This window comes from Penaeus chinensis, chromosome 34, assembly GCF_019202785.1.
Source record: "Penaeus chinensis breed Huanghai No. 1 chromosome 34, ASM1920278v2, whole genome shotgun sequence".
Taxonomy (NCBI): domain Eukaryota; kingdom Metazoa; phylum Arthropoda; class Malacostraca; order Decapoda; family Penaeidae; genus Penaeus; species Penaeus chinensis.
Window position 1 is genome coordinate 23,000,806 of NC_061852.1, and position 5,000 is coordinate 23,005,805.

The window sequence follows — 5,000 nt, forward strand, 5'->3', positions numbered from 1 at the left end:
CCTAGAAAAGAAGATAAAAAAGCAAAAAAATTGATTAAAAAAAATATGGAAAACCAACAATTGCTTTACATCCAAGAGATTTGAGTAGTGCAGTTTAAGCATTTGTGAAGAGATCTGATGGGGAAGAGAGAGAGAGGAGTAAGAAGCATCATCATTTACCATAATGTAGCTCCATCATACTGGCAGCATCATGCAGGATATATTTATCTGTTTGTCGTAGATCTTTAGTGATTTTTAATGAATGATGGGAAGATTATGCAGTTTATCTTGAGAGCAGCGAAACAACAAAGATATTACATTTTTTCCCTGCTAAATATATATATTTTCTTAGTATAGTCAGGTGATTTCCCCAATGAGAGGGCCATGTATAATCAGATGTTTAATAAGTGTATAGTAATATTCCTTATCGTGTTCTTCTGTGTCTTTTTCATTATGTTGGGCATATCTGGAAGATATTTCTGATGTTATACAAATCAATGTGTGCAGTCAGTAGAGACAAAGAAAAAAAAAGGGAAAAAAAAGAAAAGAAAAGAAGAGGCCAAAGTCCATTACTAATTTCAACACCTATTTGGTTAAGAATGATTTAACTGCCACACTTCTCTTTCCTTCATCTCTAGCAGTGAAGCTCTGTTTCTATTTATTTGCTCTTTTCCTAGTCTCGTATAGTCTTCTCTTTCGCTGTCCCTTTTTGTGACCTTCCCAGTCTCTCCCTATATCTCTTTTTCCTTCTCATTTTCGCCCTGAATCTCTCACTTGTGTTTTTCTTTTTATCTTGTTTCTTGGCTCTTCTATTACATGTTTTGCTTTCTCTTTGTAGCTCGTCAACCTGCTAGAGTTGTTCTTACTGACTGGAATATTGATTTCTTTCATATTGTAATTATGGTTATTATGGTTATTATTATATTTTTTTTTTTTGTTTTTATTATTATTTTTTTTTTTCAATATGATCCTATATTGATAAGCAGAACATATTGCATTAGCCAAACAGCTAAGCTTGACATGTCCAACCTTAAATTTTATTTGCTTACATAGAAATCATATTTTCGTATATTATGTAGTCATTCCAGTTACGTTGTTTGATATCATCATGTTTTCATGATTTGAGGATTTGCCGTCTCATGAGTTGATGTGCAAGTTCTTCATTAACAAGTAGGTTTTTAAGGGTCATGATGGCAGGTGTTTATATGAGATTTTCCTTTTTTTCTCTTTGGTTTACAAATTTCTGTAAAGATAAAAGGTGCAAGGGCTGAAAGCTTTTGTCATGTTCTGATGATTTTGACTTGGAGCTCTAAAGAAATGGTAATGTAATTTGTTTGTTCCTATTCATGTTAAAAGGTGTTGTAAGTTTTTTTGTAGTTATTTTCATGTAAAGTACCTACCTATACTTTTAAAAGTGGCAACCTCAATTTTATTTTATGATTTTTGAGGGTGATTATTTGTGTTTTTTTTTTTTTTTATGGCAATGTAAAAGGACAGTACATATCTGTGGTAAATAAGTATCTGAATACAAGCTATCTCCTTTTGTTAATTCTTATGATCCAAACAGGCAAGTGCTTAAGTCTTTAAAAGATTAGGAAGCCTGTTTTACTTCCATTTTGAAGATGAAAATATCAGTTTAATCTTGTTTCGTAAAAAAAAAAACTTGTGAGTCTTATGGAACCTTGTTATTGATCTGTCTTTATTTTTGATGAAGAAGTAAACCTCATCATATATTAGTTGGGAAATTTAAAGACTATTCAATTGCTTTTGCTGGAAGTCTTTGCAAAGAGAGTGTCGTTTTGAGTTGTACATATATATTATAATTACTTTGTGTCTAAGAATTCTATTAGCAATGTTTTTTGAGTAAAATGTGGAAGGTGAAAACATCTTGGTAAACCTTCCCAGGAGTTTTTTTTTTTTTTATAAAATTGTAAGCCTACAAATATATTTATAAATATGAGCATACTGTGCATACATGTATACATATACACTTGTACATACTTTCTCAATTACATACACGTCTGTCCAGACCTGCATGTTACTCACATACAGAAGAGACATAACCTTGTTATGTAATTTACTTTTTTATCATGTCATATTGCTTATTCACGTGTAATAAAATAACTATTCAATGAAGGAGAGTGGACTTTTGTGTAAGAGTGTAGATGTCTGCCTATCCAAATGCAAAAAGTTTGTGTTAAATAGCATGTCTCTTACAAATAACTGCATGTAGTAAAGACCTTGTATGGCATGTTGGATTAATTCTTGGTAAAGAATTTTTCTCATGATATGTGAGGCTCAGAGCTTCTGTCTATTTTCTTATATTTTAATTTTATTATTATTATTATTATTATTATATTTTTTCTGTGAGATGATACCAAAAGCAATTAGGAGCAATACATTCCTTGACAAGGCAGTTTTTTTCTTTTAATTTCACTCTGTAGCATAGAAGAAAGGGACAAAAAAGGATAAATATTAAGAGGATACTGAATTGCATATTGTTATTTGTATTTGTGTAAGATGACATTGCACCAGTATTTTTTCCACTCCTTCCCCCCTATATCAGTGTTGAACTCACCGTTGCCAGGGATGGCATATACATACCCAGTGTGAGTTTGGTTTATTAATTGTCTTTATACATAGATGACTCCACAAGTACTTAGTGACAAAGGAGTCAATTATTAGTACTGCTCATCTCACCTGTTTACCCTTTTCCCTGATTTCAAAAATATTTTCCTTTGTCTTACATTGTTAGTAATGTTTATGTAAAAATAATTATAATGTCCATAATAAAAATAACAGCTTCAATGTTAATGATATTAGTAGGAAAAAGAACAAAAAAACTCAAGGAAATGTGAAAGCAGATGAGGTCATGAGGTCTGCTAATTGACTCCTTGGTGGCTAAGAACTTGAGGAGCCTTCTATTAGTAGACATTTAACAAAAGAAAGCTAAAGTGAACAGTACATTTTCCGGCAGCACTGGGTTAACTTCTTACCATTCATATGTTAACACTTGCTCAGTGATTGGCCACTTGAATTTAGATAGGAGTGTTAGGAATATGAGAAACCTGTCCAACAAGCCAGTCTGAATACTTCGGAGGTTTCATTTGCTTTGGAAAGTAATTGTGTTATGGCTTTTCATATAACTTCATATTCCTACCCTTTAACCTTTTATCTTCTATATTTGAGTCGAGTGGAGATTGCTGTACAACAAGATTTGCTTTCCTATCTTTGGTTAGACAACAATTATATTTTTCTGTGACACATTTTTCAATTTATAGAAGCATTTTGACTAAGGCAGATCCACAGAAGCAGGCATGATTGGTACAAGGGTGGGTACAAGTAGAGCTGATGTAACAAGGCAGGCAAATACCTTGGTAAACAATTAGTATTCCTGTTGTTTTCTCACTTTTGATGGTACCCTCTGTTGTCTACCAGTCATACCCACACTAGTGGACAGGCTTTAAGGGTGAGATTTCATTTGCAGTGATGCAAATGAAATTGATCCATGTATTAGTGTACATGTTAACTGTATTTTGTACACATGATTTTTGCAAAAGTAAATTAACTGCAGCTAAACACAAACATACATAAAAACATCTAATTTTAATTTTATTGTCACCTACTAACACTAAACTGACATTATACATTAGACATAATGCAAGCAATACTTGCACAGAAATATGGAGTTTATGTGCTCATTTATTTGCATACTTGTGCAGACATTTATAACAATAAATAAAATGCTTGAGAACACTTTCTTATCAGCACTACACTTGAATTTTCACAGTGAAGTTGTGTCTGTGCAGTCCCCTCTTTCCAGATTTATGATTTTATCAGACATTTGCAGGGGTGGGAAGTACTGCCAGTACTTTGATACTTGAAAATTGGCCATCACTTACCAATGTATATACTGGAAGGCGAGGCTTATCCAAAGTGGTAAGGAAAAAAACTTGACACAAAGTTCATTGATAGCAGTACTCTCAGAACTGCAAACAAATACAGATAGCATCAGGTAGGGGTACTTTTCATTATAATTTCCTTTTGACTAAAACCACCAGAGCTATTCTCTTAGCTTTTGCAATAAGCAGCAATCTGTGGTATGCAGACCAGTTAAGTTGAGCTAACTTTGAAAATCAAAGTATTGGTGGTACTTTCCACCCTAAACATCAGAGACTAGAGAACAAACAAACAAAAAAGATACTTGCTTGTAGTGATTAAGCTTTGGATCATGACAATATAAATAGTATATGTATATTTAATTTATGAATTTAATATCAGTTGCATCCTACATATATATATAACTCATTTAAAAGAACTGTAAGTATTACTGATATACGTCTTGGCTTCTTAACTGTGGTTTGTCCTGATAGGTATTCTGTTTTGTGGAAGATGATATTCAGGCAGTAATGATAATGGTAATACTAATTAAAAAAAAATGTATTAACCATTATATATATTTGACATTAATATAAATGTACCACAGTGAAATATGTGTTATATTTTGGAAATGATCTGTGTTTAAAAGTTATGATTGCCATGATCTCCCTCTTGGTTTCTATCTATTTTTACAGTCATTAGAAAACTCTTGTTATTAATATGGACATACTTCCATTATTTCCATCCTTTCTTGTGGCTTTTTTTTTTTCTTTTTTTTTCACAATCCTAATTTTGGGGAAATCTGTGTCCAAACTTGTAAACTATGAATGGATTCTCATCACTTCTGATCTTGTGCCATTTCAGAGCTGTATTTCTTACACCTGGAAGGCTTTGGATTCTGTTGCAAACCAGTCTTTTCTTTTTACTTTTTTTTTATGAACAGGTACTAATTCTAACACGGATCACAGTCAAACAAGGACACACAAACAGATGCACCAAGAAAACATGCATTTTCTTTCCTTCTTTTTACTTTTCAACCACTGGCGCACACTTTTTTCTTCTTTTTGCTTTTTGAGTGCTAGTACAAACACAACTTGTCTCTTTCTTTCAAAAATGATTATGAATACATTTTCATTTCTCTT

The 5,000-nt window shown here is 32.3% G+C and overlaps 1 protein-coding gene across 1 annotated transcript in view; it reads left to right on the forward strand.

Annotated features, from left to right (window-relative positions):
• Positions 1-5,000, forward strand: part of LOC125043453 (vacuolar protein sorting-associated protein 26B-like) — a 24,440-nt gene that overhangs the window by 18,137 nt on the left and 1,303 nt on the right. Inside the window, exon 9 of the mRNA XM_047639523.1 lies at positions 1-5,000. This exon is cut by the window's left edge and continues 972 nt beyond it; it is cut by the window's right edge and continues 1,303 nt beyond it. The gene's annotated coding sequence lies outside the window, so the exon portion shown is untranslated.